Here is a 13895-nt window from a genome sequence, read left to right as displayed (position 1 = left end):
GCCATGGCAGCGGCACAGGGAAAGACGGAGAGAGGAGGGAGAAGAAAAGATGGAGAAAGTTGAGACAACGAGGAATGGGACTATGACTTCTGTCCCTCCTCCACTGTGGAAGATCAGTTCCCCCAAGATTCCCCCTTTCTGGGTGATCCATGGGTGGTGCTCTGCTGGGATAGCTGAGCCAAGGAAACTGTACTCTGAGTTGTAGTGATGGTAAGACAAGCAGTATTGGACAAGGACAACAGAGGGGCCCCTTATACAACTTTTACGTACTGTAGAATCTCTCTCCAAGCTCTCAGTATCCAGTGGGGAAAGTGAGCATCATAGCAATCCTCCACAAATTTCCATTCCCTACAAGAGAAGACTAAGAAGATACCAAACCCACTAGCTTTTGGTATTTGGAGCTGAGGTACATCAAGTACTACCGAGATTTGTCTCTACATCCCCCTTATGAAATAGCTCACTGATCTAATATGTAAGCTATTCTCCAGGGAAGATCAAATTTTGAAGGGTCAGAAATCTCTTAACCACATGTATTTGCATTCACTCATGAATAAGTCATCATTCCAAACAAAAACTGAGGATGACTGCACGATCTTCCTTTGGTCGTGCTTGACCAACCTCATAGCCTTTAATGAAGATATAATGAGGTGGATAGATAATGGCAGGGCGGTGGATGTGGTCTACCTTGACTTGAGCAAGGTATTCGACACAGTCTCCCACAGCATTCTCATAGCTAAACCGAGGAAGTGTGGTCTGGACGATCGGGTAGTGAAGTGGACTGCGAACTGGCTGAAGGAAGGCAGCCAGAGAGTCGTGGTCAATGGGACAAAGTCTGGTTGGAGGCCTGTCTCTAGTGGAGTGCCTCAAGGGTCGGTGCTGGGGCCAGTACTGTTCAATATATTCATCAATGACTTGGATGAGGGAATAGAGTGTACTATCCGCAAGTTTGCTAATGACACCAAGCTGGGAGGAGTGGCTGACACACCAGAAGGCTGTGCTGCCATCCAGCGTGACCTGGACAGGCTAGAGAGCTGGATGGGGAAAAATTTAATTAAATATAACACGGGCAAATATAGAGTATTGCATTTGGGCAGGAACAACCCCGGGTTCCAGTATAAGTTGGGGAATGATCCATTAGAGAGCAGTGTAGGGGAAAAGGACCTGGGGGTCCTGGTGGACAGCAGGATGACCATGAGCCAGTACTGTGCCCTTGTGGCCAAGAGGGCCAATGGCATCCTGGGGTGTATTAGAAGGGGGGTGGTTAGTAGGTCGAGAGAGGCTCTCCTTCCTCTCTACTATGCCCTGGTGAGACCACACCTGGAATATTGTGTCCAGTTCTGGGCTCCTCAGTTCAAGAAGGACAGGGAACTGCTGGAGTGAGTCCAGCGTAGGGCAACCAAGATGATTAAGGGAGTGGAGCATCTCCCTTATGAGGAAAGGCTGAGGGAGCTGGGTCTCTTTAGTTTGAAGAAGAGAAGACTGAGGGGTGACCTTATTAATGTTTATAAATATATAAAGGGTGAGTGTCACGAGGATGGAGCCAGGCTCTTCTCGGTGACAACCAATGGTAGGACAAGGGGTAATGGGTTTAAACTGGAACATAAGAGGTTCTACCTAAGCTTGAGAAGAAACTTCTTCTCAGTGAGGGTAACAGAACACTGGAACAGGCTGCCCAGGGAGGTTGTGGAGTCTCCTGCTCTGGAGACATTCAAAACCCGCCTGGACACGTTCCTGTGTAGCCTCATCTAGGTCTTCCTGCTCTGGCAGGGGGATGAGACTAGATGATCTTTCAAGATCCCTTCCAATCCCTAGCATTCTATGATTCTATGATTCTTTGCAAGAGTATGCATATAATTATGTTTAAATGAGAACACAGAGCTCTTCCGGGCACATTTGTTTCTCTGATTACCTCTTTTATTCTACAGGATGATGTAATGTTTCCTCTTTACATCAAGGCCTATAAAGGCAGCAGCTAAAATTTTATGCCAAGTGTCAGCCTCGCACTGGGTTTCTTCTAACTCATGAAAGGGACAGCAGGAAACAGAACAAGAGGGAAAATTTGACAGAGGAGCCAGAGTTGGGAAAAGATGCAAAGGAAGCATGAAAGCATAATGCAGAGACACCACACAGAAAATAAGAGATAGCTGATCATCATACAGATGAGGAAAAAAAAGAAAAAAAAAAAAAAAGAAATAGAGAAAGCAAGCAACTACATCAAAGTTTTAGGGATAAGAGGGCAGTAATTTCATCCCAATGCTTCCTGTAAATTCTACTCATTAAAGACCTGGCTAGAAATGATTATAGGGGCTTCAGTGGTCGGTGGGTAGGAAAAGAGGCTGTAAGGAGTAAGGAATAAATCAAGGTAGGTGACAACTTTGAATGGTTGAAGAAAGGATCTACTTGCTCGTTTTAGGAACTTGGATAGACAGCAGATGGTTCCATTTCCTCTTTTTTTCCCAGCAGATCTCATGCTGCAGTATGGACCAACTCATACAGTCCACCAGCTCACCCCAACATGAATGCCTCCCAGACCAGCTCAGGGCACTGAAGACAGCAGCTGCTCTTTGCACAAGCAGTTCTTACTCATTCACCTGAATCTCTGAGCAGAGATGTGACTGAGCCAAGGCAAAGTGCCAAGCTTGTCACTTCTGCTGCTTCCAGAAGGAGGAGGAGACATCATTTTCTGCTGCTAGAGGGGGCTGCCAGCAGTAACTACTGCCCTCTCACATCGCAGAGTCATTATCAGCAGCAATAGCAAGCCTGGCCATGGTGAAAGCAAAGTATACAGAGAGGCCCAGGTCTTTATGCCATTGTTCAGCAGCTTGTCATTACAGACAAGAGACAAGTTTACTAACATACAAAACCACACTGGGCTCAGCTTTCATTTAACTGTCCACAGCTTTACCTAACTTCCTGTGCAACTCCACTCATGTATGAAGTCCTCAAGACCCACAAGCAAACCAGCAAAAAATTATTAAATACCCTAATTACTGTTGTAATTACCTTCCTTTAGCTATAGTCATGAATAAAACACTTCCACACGTAAGTAAATCACAGTCCCCCTTTCCCCTTACTGTTACTCGACTTATAATCAAGCTAACAATTGTTACTATTTACACAGCTGATGCACAATATCACCTAATATAAGCCTTTCATTGTACTAAGTAGATCCAGTTCCTATTGATACTTGCATTCTTATATGACTAATTCTGTGTACTTATAGTCTCACATCCATATATGTGTCTATATTTGCATAGATCATTATGCATTTTATAGTTATTGTGTGTTTTAGGGAGTGGCACACAAGGTTCTGTTCTTTCAGATATCCTTGTTGGTACATTAACATATGATACAGTAATTGGTGTCTATACCTTTTGCTATGTATTTTCCCAGTTTTTCTTAACAGATTTTTTTCATTCTTATAACTACCTTAGCATTTTGTCTTGCTCACATAGGAAAAGTCTGTATTAGCTGTAACACAGAAACTGATCTCTACAATTTTATTAATTATTTGAGTCATTGTAAGAACATCAGAAACTCCACAGAAGCTGCACAGTGCCACATAAACACCACATCTTATTAACAATAAACTCTTCAGAGCAGAAACTGTATTTTTTTTTGTGTTCTACTACAATATTACACTTGGTCATCACAACTCATAGATACACTCAGAAACATACATGTTTTCACATCAGCTGTTTCCACAGATCTCTGTACAGAGCTTCTAAATAAATCACTGAGTGTGCACAGACAGCACCTCCCACTGCTCACTTGGACTCATCATGTTATGCCAAAGACTGATAATTCTGAATTAGGGTGGGATTCCTTTGAGTCTGGACAGACTCTCTTTCATGCTGCCCATCTCTTCAGTTTGTCACATTTCCAACACAGACATCTGCTTTCCCTACCCTCTCTCTCTTTCCCCCTCCCCAACTGCTTCTCTGCACAATGCAGTATTGCACAATGTCCTTTGAAAGTCATACAGAGTATGTCCTGCTGAGGCTGAAACTGCTCCAAGGTCCATCTATTACACAACACCAAGCAAGCAGCAGAGAAGATCTGGATCAACCCTCCCCCAGCTGTCTTTGCTCCCATTCCTTCCAGATGCAAAATATATTTAATTGGCAACGCAAGCAAGATGAGAACAAAAGCAGCTAGGCTGTTCATCCCTTACCTGAGTGAGGATCTCTCATCCCCAGCTGGGGAGCGGATAGAGACAGAGAACCCAGCTGCTCTCCTTTCCTTGCATCATCAATTATTCACATAGGTTGCAGTCTCCTCTTTCTCCCTCCCTCCCTTTCTCTTCCGCTGCCCCCAACTGCAGATGAATGGAGAGTGAGCAGGTCGGTGCTGTCACACTTGAAACTAGAGATCATTGTTGATTGAACAGCCAGCCTGTGGAGCAGCTGTGCTTTTAAGCAGAGAAGCTTGGTCCTGGGGGAAGGTGCCAGACCGGCAGCTCCATAGATGGAGCACAGGCAGCTCTGTACACCTACATCCTGCTTCTAATCCCAGACCTGCAGGGATGACCTTTAAAAAAAAAAAGAGAGAGGTTTGCTGTGGTTTGTTTTGGTGTCGTGTTTTGTTGTTGTTGTTGTTTTCTTTCCCACAAAAAAAAAGCACATTTCCTTTTAGCTCTGTCAAGTATAATGACAGTTATTTGGTGAGAGTGAACTAGGTCATGTGGATTAATGTGTATAGATCAGAGTAGGAAGGGAAAGTAGCAGACTGGAAAACCTGAAAAATGCTTAGTTAATATTGCCTTAGTCCCATAGCAAAGGCACTGAAAGAGGATAATCTAAGGGGACAGGATGACATGGTACTTTCTGCAAATGGTTTTGGTAACCACAAGCCATGAAACTAACCTGTGGATTGGAATGATTGTTCAGTGACAATTTTTGTGGATAACTAAAGAATTTTCTGTGTGGTGGAAGCCTTAGGCAACAGTAAAATGAGTTCTGGCAGACCTAGGTGAAGATGTTGTCTGCTGGGTGGATCTTCTGTTACATCATCTTGAACATCACAGTAATTTATTCTGTTAATTCTTCCCATGATCATAGCCATGGCAGAGGCACCACAGATACAAAGGAAAAAAAAAAGCATACTAGGGTGCTCAAATAGAAGGTCATCATTGGCTTTTCTGCCCTATTTAAATTTTCTCATATTTTGCAAAAACACCTGCTGGAATTTTATCAGATGTAATGTTTCCTGAAATTATGTTAAAAATAAAGTGCCTAATAAAAGATGTTGGCATTGCAACCCCAATTGTGAGTACAACTCCTGAAAACCAGCAATCACTTTAAGAGGATACTATGATTGTTTGTATCTACAGTTGTCTTTAATTATGTCAATTTTTCAAAACTTCATGTATAAAGCTTTGCCGAGTTTTTCTCCACAACTATGCAGGCTGGAAATGTTTTATTAAAAAGAAAAGAAAGAAAAAAAAAAGAAAAATAAAAAGTCAGCACCTTTTTATTTTCACATGAGCATAGGAACCAACAATTTCTATAGGTGAACAAAATTGTGTTTCCTATGGTTTTGTTCTGTGTAGTTGTTCCAGGTCTAGAAACTCTGACTGAATCTGCTAGAGCACTTACAAGAACCTTCTCTTGTGCTGAATCTTTGATGAGGTTCACCTTCCAACCTTACCCTCTTTAAACCAGCCTATGAAACTGCATCACCAGTCTCCTGGCACAGCCCATAGATAACAACTCAGTTTATTTGCAAGCTTTGAGCAAAGCTGCCTGCTAGTAGAATTTAATGATATGAGAAATATTTATTAATTTATCTGACTGTCAGTACTGTATGAATTGGAAGAGATTTTGGCAGTATAACTCTGGATATTTGTCAACAAGGAAAATTCATACAAACAGAAATTATGGAATTACTTTCTAATTTCAAAGTTGACTGGAATGGCCATGATTCAAAAAAGAAGCAGCAGCTCCTCCACAGACTTCTAAGTTCTCACGTATGTGCACAGCAGAAGGACAAGAGGGAACACTCAGGTTGAACTAAGGAAAATTTCAGCTATATGTAAGGAAAAAATTGTTTCTCCTATGAGGGTGGTTCAGTACTGTGAAGAAATGGCAAGAAACACTGAGTAATCTCCATTCTTGGAGAACTTCAGAAAATGTATGGACAGTGCTAGAGTAACCTGTTGTAGCTTTGAAGTTATCTATTTTGTGCAGGGTAGTTGCCCTAGATGAGATCTTTCCATCCCAACTTAGTCTATGATTTTACACTCTGCATGTTAGAATACCTGTGGCATGAAATGTTCCGAAGGTCAAAGTTCATTATTTCAGTACAAAATGTAAGAGCTTCAAGTTCTGCATTGTGTCAGATCACAATCAAGTTGAAACTCTTCACTACCAGTTTCCACCCAGAAGTCATCAAGTTTTCTAATCAGTCAGCAGGTAAAAATTTTATTGTTATATGTGAAAGCATTCAGAAAATCAGAGAGAGTTTGTAGCATTCAGCTAGTGTGGCCCTGGAAGTATATCACAGGTGGTCAGGAGAGGCAAATGGAAATCACGAGATGTGAGGACATCTCTAGCAGAGGAAGTCACCCTAATAAGACCATATTTTGCAAACAGCAATGCATTATCTATATAATAATCATGCCTAAGAGAAAAGACTTTTTCCTGGGCTTTACTGCACAATTAACTTAATAATTGGCTTTCACTAATAATTTTAACGAAGAAAAACTTTCTTTTTACTCTTAGTCAGCCCAGTCCCTCAAAATCAGTAATATATGGATATGCAAAGCCATGTCATACATGTGAATTTACACATGAAATCAAGGCAGAGAAGTAAAAGGATTGCCAGGGACATGTTAAAACAGATGGAAGGACAGACTTATTTGACAGCAGAGAGGCAAGTCATTAGAATGAGGAAAGGTTGAAGAGCTCACTGGTGAAGATATGGGCCTTGCCTGGTTTCAGTCAACTATTTAAAAAGTATGCAGCAATTAAATGGTATTCAAACAAGGTGAATAATAGCGTTCTAATCCAAACAGAACAACAGGGTTCACATGCAAAATTTTTGTGCTATAACCACAAGTTTCTAAACTGGCTCTGGGACAGGATAGAGAGGAAGGGACGTCAGATCTGGACAGATGCAGTGTGGCTGAGGACAACAGGAGAATGCCTGGTTGGAAAGGCAGTCACACAAGTAAGTTTCTTTCACAGAATTAGGGATAGACTGCTCTCAGTTTCTTTTAACTAGCTGGGATTATTCCCCACAAACTTCTGTTGGCTTGAAACTCTGAAGCCCTGAGGGAGCAGAAGGGGTTAAAGCAGTCTGCATCATAAGAGGTGGCAGGGAGCAGCCCCTGTCAGGCCACCTAAAGCTGGAAACCCCTGGCGATAGAACACCATCAGCCCAGAGCCTACTGCTCTGGCAGGAGTCCCCTAGTTTTGGCGGCTTTCCGGGAAATCAGAAAAATGCTGTGGCCCCTTTAAGAGCGCAAGCAGCTGTTTATTAGTGTGGACGGCACGATTCACTGCGGTGCGGAAGCGGGCAGGGAGCAGTAAGCATCCGCGAACCCACTGTGTCCTAAAAATGTTAAGGAAACCCAATAGGACATATGCCCGCAGGTACGGAAGTTCACTTCTAAATACATGGCAGGGCAGAAAGAGTTTGTGATGCTGATTTCTTATACTCCATCAACACCTGAAATGTTGTGAAATTAGGTAGTTCAGCAAAACATTTCTATTTTTTCGTCTTTTTTTTTTCTCTCTCTTTTTTTTTTTTTTTCTCCATTGAAGGAGGCTGCAAGATAGCTCACTCTGATCTCGGCCCTATTTGCAAGTCACGAAATAAGAGTCAGTCCCCACCCTAAAAAATATTCGTTCTCCAAGAGACCTGCAATGAGCCAAGGGATTTGCTTTAAGTCACAGCCAAAAGGATTGTAGTAGCCAGAAATTTAAATGAGATTGCCTGAATCAGAGGTCAGTTCCTCAGTTACAGTAACAGTCTCCTTGTTTCCCCATTCATTGCTATCACTCCTCAGTAGTAGAAAAGCATGAAATACAGTGCCTTTCTTAAATTATGGAAAAGGGAAGACATTGTTACGTAATTGAATCAGGACAGCAAACAAACAATATGCAGACTATTGACAATTTCATCAAAAAGCACCTACCAATTATTCCACAATGACAGGCCACCAGGAAAGAGGTAAAAATGATTTATGAAGATAATTAGTAGACAAAATAATGAATCATTTATTTGTTAACTAATAAGTACACATAACAAATAAGGAGGGTCTAGCAGTGTAAGTAAGTGTAAGATGGCAGAGAACACCTGATACTTGCTTTGACAAATATTTAGCATATATAATATCTTAAAAATAATCACTTCATGATATTCAGTAAGAAAATGTCTACCATTTAGTAACCATACAGTTAACTCTAAATACCCAGAAAATCTAGTAATGAAGAATGTGGCAGACATTTTGCTTGTGTGAATGGCTAAATATATATTATTCTGTGTTTGTTCACAATTTCTAAAATTCCAAACCTCAATTACATAACACTGACAACGTGGGTTTCTACCAGATCATAAAATCATTTTGGTTGGAAAAGATCCTTAAGATCATAGAGTCCAATTATAATCTAAATCTAGCACTAAACCATGTCCCTAAGAGCCTTATATATATGTCTTTTGGAAAAAAAAAAAAAAAAAAAAAAAAAAGGAAAACCCTGCCTGTGCCAAAAAATCTGCTGCTTTTGCCAGAGTTTTGTATCACCTTTGCAGCAGCTTCCCTCAGCAATGAACACACTTCATCACAGGGCTGGCAAAGGCAGCTGAGTAACCTGAAGAGCAGGAGAATCAGGGTAAAAATAGCACCACCATGCATCAAAGACTTGGAAACTTCATCAGTATCAATGGAGACTTGGAGACTTTGTCAATATCAATGGATCTACAACTAGGTGTAGAGTAGAAACTTGTGAGAGATCAGGGTGTCACACACTGACACACTTTTAAGTGTAAGAAGTTAAGTGTCATATAACAGTGATTCTGAGAAGAGACTATTATCCTTTTCTTTAATGAAGCAAGACAAAATTTGAAGGGAGCAGGGGGGAACAGCGGAGGCACTAGACAAGAATATATACATCATCAGTATCTCCAATACACTCAAAGAAGTTTCTTCAGCCACAACTACAATCTCCCATGCACCATGTGTCAATGAGAGCTTTTCAAATAGATAGCACTGTCTCCTGAATCACCCCAGCATCTTTCATCTGCAAAGGACTTCATATAACACTTATGAATCAGAGGTTTTCAGTAGCCAGAAGACTTGACAACTCTTCTCCAGAAACAGCGACACCATCACTTGGATGATCTTTGGCACCACATATTACTTCATCCAATGCAGACATTTGTGAACTATAAACCACTCTATCCTGAAATTCTCCGTTCATTGGCCATCTCATATTCACAGAAAGTCTCTTTGCAACCAGTCATTGCTCTTCTCATGAGTATGGACATGAAGTAGAACTTGCAGTTATCACCATTAATAAATTCTGTCAAAGCCATCAGTTCAACCAGATACACACCTAATTCCACACATTGCATGTCTTTCATGCATGTTTTTTGTTTTTTTGTTGCCTCCAGTGAACAAGGAAGCTATCTCTCAGAACAGAAGCCTTGATAAAACAGAATTTCCCTTTACAAATAACAGAAGTTGCAGTATCACTACTGCTGCTGCCTCAGGAGAATACAAAAATGGTGTATTGCTTTCACAGCACTGATTTACAAACAGCAGCCTGGTCTGGCAATGATGTGGTATTGTGCTCTTTATGAGACTGTTCCTGCAGCTGATGGCTAACCTCAGAAACCTCCTGTTCACCCCACAGGAAAAAACATCCAAAAAGTTTTTACAATGCCATGCTAGAATGTGCCAGGATAAAAACCTCAGATGCCATACAAACTGCAGTAGTACAGGGCATGATCATGGCACATACCAGAAATTCATTATGATGTGCTGTTTCTAATTTGGCAGTGTCCATTAGAAATGCAAATCAATGTCAGAACTGGATAAAACCTGCAAGTATCAGTAAACAAACTGACAGCTCACACATTGATGAACTACAGGAAGATAAAAGCTACATTCTTTTCAGCTCGTGTATCTATTTGCTTTCATAAAGTAACAAATAAAATGCTCTTTCGTTGAACCCTGTGAATGCCTATTTGCACAGACGTAACCAAAATGTAACACCCATTTTTCCAGAGGCAGAAAAAAGAACCACATTGACTTTCCCCTCCCTGAGGTGTGCTGCCTTATTGCGCATGGCTGGAGCAAAACACAGTGAAAACCAGTGCTAAAACTAGCCCTGAAAGTAAGTGTTGCCTTTGAAAGGAGAATATCTAATGAAGCCAATAAAGGACCACTGTTATAGATGTAGTTTTCAAGCAAAAGCTGCCTTTATTGAAATAGATTTTACTATTTTTTTTCTTTCTTATTTGTTTTCTTAGAAAGTTATCTCTCTCCGGCCTTCTGTACTTGAATTGTTGTTCTGTGGATTTGTCATATTTGCTTTAGACTATGAGCACCTTAAGCTGGGAACAGGCGCCAAGGACCATGTGAGATTCTGCACTACATTCGCTATAAAGCACAACACTCAAAGCAACCAGTACCAGTAACAGCAGTGTACTCTTTTTCTCCAAAGCACAGCTCATCAATAAAATAGTTAAGTGAGCTCTTTGTCTGGCAACACCTCCCCCATTCTTCCACCCCACTATTAACTGAAAGAATGTGGAGAAAGTGCAACATAATAGGAACACAAGAGTGTCTCAAGGATGGACACTGTGTCCCACCAGTGACAGCAAAAAAAAGACAAACTTGCTCAGGAAGCTACATTCTGCAACAGTAATGTCAAGCTCTTTCTCCTCCTCTCAAGACTATTACTTTTCAGTCCACAGTTATCTAGTATTGCAGTGAGTTGCATACAGACATTCAATTTTAACCCACGGAAGCTATTTTTTAATGTTGGGTCATAATTCCCAAATATTTCTGGTGTGGTTCCCTAGCAGAACTATCTAATGCTGTTGAAAGGAAAAGGGCATCCCCTACTCTTCAACACAGAAATAGGCCCTCAGTTCCTTTCTCTTCTCTTGTGGCCATACTGGCACTGCCTGCATGTTTTTGTGACTATTAGTTTACTAACCCAACAGAAAATATCTTCTTTTTTCCTTTTTATTTTATTGGTTTTATGCCTTGTTAGCAATTCAGAACATGTCAGGGAGGGCCACAGTGCATAACAGGTTTGACAACATAAGCAGAAAGGATATATGGCTAGGACCAGGGAGAAAGATAAGGGAACAGGAACTCTGTGGTAATTACACATTGACTTTTCTCATTGTATCTCATATCCTTTGGCTGAAAACCTTCCCATTCTGGAATGGTGAAATCACGTCTGGAGAAAAGGAATGCAAATATTATTCTATAGTAAAGCAGCTCAGCATATAGAGGTCTTATTAGCTCTTATTTCAAGAGTCACTTAGTACAGTCTAGATTACAGCAAATTATCTTCCTGTGTTCTTTTAACTATTTTCAATTGATTTCTTCATTTCATCTTGAAACTATTTCTTTCTGCTCACTTGCTCTTCCCACACTAGGTATTCCTTTCACCATATTCTAGCAGTAGAACCTTAACTGCCCTCCTTCTCCTTTCCCTTTAGTGACAATTAAGTTCTCTCCTCCTCTGTCTGATCCACAGTAGGAGCTCTGAATTAGCACAAAAGGAGAAGTCCCTTTAGTATTCCATTTAGTAGCATTACAGTCACCAGGGTAAATTCTTTCAAAAGAGTGTGTACTCACAGAATCACAGAATGTTCAGGATTGGAAGGGACCTCAAAAGATTACCTAGTCCCATACCCCTGCTGGAGCAGGAACACCTAGATGAGGTTACACAGGAAGGCGTCCAGGCAGGTCTTGAATGCCTCCAGAGTAGGAGACTCCACAATCTTCCTGGGCAGCCTGTTCCAGTGTTCTGTCACCCCCACTGAGAAGAAGTTTCTTCTCAAATTTAAGTGGAACCTCTTGTGTTCCAGTTTAAACGCATTACCCCTTCTCCTACCGCTGGTTGTCACCGAGAAGAGCCTAGCTCCATCCTCTTGACACTCACCCTTTATGTATCTGTAAACATTAATGAGGTCACTCACCCTCAGTATCCTCTTCTCCAAGCTAAAGGGACCGAGCTCCCACAGCCTTTCCTCATAAGGGAGATGCTCCACTCCCTTAATCATCTTAGCTGCCCTACGCTGGACTCTCCAGCAGTTTCCTGTCCTTCTGGAACTGAGGAGCCCAGAACTGGACACAATATTCCAGGTGTGGTGTCACCAGGGCAGAGGGGAAGGAGAACCTCTCTCGACCTACTAACCACCCCCCTTCTAATACACCCCAGGATGCCATTGGCCCTCTTGGCCACAAGGGCACAGTACTGGCTCATGGTCATCCTGCTGTCCACCAAGACCCCCAGGTCCTTTTCCCCTACACTGCTCTCTAATGGATCATTCCCCAACTTATACTGGAACCTGGGGTTGTTCCTGCCCAGATGCAATACTCTATATTTGCCCATGTTATATTTAATTAAATTTTTCCCCATCCAGCTCTCCAGCCTGTCCAGGTCACGCTGGATGTCGGCACAACCTTCTGGCGTGTCAGCCACTCCTCCCAGTTTGGTGTCATCAGCAAACTTGCTGATAGTACACTCTATTCCCTCATCCAAATCATTGATGAATATATTGAATAATATAGGCCCCGATACTGACCCTTGAGGCACTCCACTTGAGGCCTCCAACTTCACTCTGCCCCATTGACCATGACTCTCTGGCTTCTTCCCTTCAGCCAGTTCGCAGTCCACCTCACTACCCGTTCATCCAGACCGCACTCCCTCAATTGAGCTGTGAGGATGCTGTGGGAGACTGTGTCAAATGCCTTGCTCAAGTCAAGGTAGACCACGTGCACTGCTCTGCCATCATCCACCCATCTTGTTATGTCCTCATAAATGTCAATGAGGTTGGTCAAGCACGACTTCCCTTTGGTGAAGCCATGTTGACTGCCCCTAATGACCCTCTTATCCCTAATATGCCTTGAGATGGCACCAAGGATAAGTCGTTCCATCAGTTTCCCAGGGATGGAGGTGAGGCTGACCCGTCTATAGTTACCCAGGTCCTCCCTCTTGCCCTTTTTGAAGATGGAAGTGACATTTGCTTTCCTCCAGTCCTCAGCCACTTCTCCCGTTTCCCAAGACTTGGCAAAGATGATGGAGAGCAGTCCAGCAATGACCTCAGCCAGCTCCCTCAGCACCCGCGGGTGCATCCCATCCGGACCCATGGATTTATGGATGTCCAGATTGTGTAACAGCTCCCTAACCCAGTCCTCATCAACCGAGGCAAACTCCTCCATTGTCCTGCCTTCCTCTGGGGCCTCAGCAGTACAGGGCTCCTCAGGACAGCCTCCGGCAGAGTAGACAGAGACAAAGAAGGCATTCAGTAACTCTGCCTTCTCTGTATCTTCGGTCACCAGGGCACTCACCTCATTCATCAGTGGGCCTACATTGCCTCTGGTGTCAGTTTTATCTGCTACGTATTTGAAAAAGCTCTTCCTGTTGTCCTTGATCCCTCTCGCCATGTTTAATTCTAAGGAGGCCTTAGCTTTCCTAGTTGCCTCCCTACACCCTCTGACAATAGCCTTATATTCTCCCCAAGTGGCCAGCCCCTCCTTCCATGATCTATAAACTCTTCTCTTCCACTTGAGCTTACCCAGCAGCTCCCTGTTTAACCACGCAGGTCTCCTGGCTCCCTTCCTTGACTTCCTATGTGTCGGGATGCTCTGATCTTGTGCCCAGTAGAAACAGTCCCTGAATGCTAACCATCTTGGGCCCCTTTGC

The 13895-nt window shown here is 42.5% G+C and overlaps 1 protein-coding gene across 21 annotated transcripts in view; it reads right to left on the bottom strand.

The window, feature by feature from the left end:
* Positions 1-13895, bottom strand: part of LOC102086227 (rap1 GTPase-activating protein 1) — an 82491-nt gene that overhangs the window by 56055 nt on the left and 12541 nt on the right. The window contains exon 2 of one of the 21 annotated variants that reach the window (XM_065028444.1): positions 4175-4530. The exons of the other annotated variants lie outside the window; for them this stretch is intronic. The gene's annotated coding sequence lies outside the window, so the exon portion shown is untranslated. The remainder of the gene's footprint in view (positions 1-4174; positions 4531-13895) is intronic. 21 annotated transcript variants of the gene reach the window in all.

Source organism: Columba livia, chromosome 1, assembly GCF_036013475.1.
Source record: "Columba livia isolate bColLiv1 breed racing homer chromosome 1, bColLiv1.pat.W.v2, whole genome shotgun sequence".
Lineage (NCBI taxonomy): Eukaryota > Metazoa > Chordata > Aves > Columbiformes > Columbidae > Columba > Columba livia.
This window is presented reverse-complemented; position numbering and strand designations above follow the sequence as displayed.